Consider the following 241-nt stretch of genomic DNA (forward strand, 5'->3'; position numbering starts at 1 on the left):
TGAGTGCCCTATAGCAAGTTTCTAGAAAGAAAAAGGAAAACAACTTTAGAAAAAGGGAGGAAAGCAAGGTGGGGAAGCGGGTCCCAGCCTCGCGGCCAGCGCGGAGGGCGGTGTGCTGTGGCGTGTGCGTGGCCCCGGCAGAGCAGCTGCACGAACCCCTGCAGATAGGCCCGGCAGGGTGGTGGTGGGCCGCGGCGTGGCGGGCAACAGGGAGTGGGCGCTGTCCTCGCCGGAGGACACA

Source organism: Tupaia chinensis, unplaced genomic scaffold (genome assembly GCF_000334495.1).
Source record: "Tupaia chinensis unplaced genomic scaffold, TupChi_1.0 Scaffold000355_1, whole genome shotgun sequence".
Classification (NCBI taxonomy): domain Eukaryota; kingdom Metazoa; phylum Chordata; class Mammalia; order Scandentia; family Tupaiidae; genus Tupaia; species Tupaia belangeri.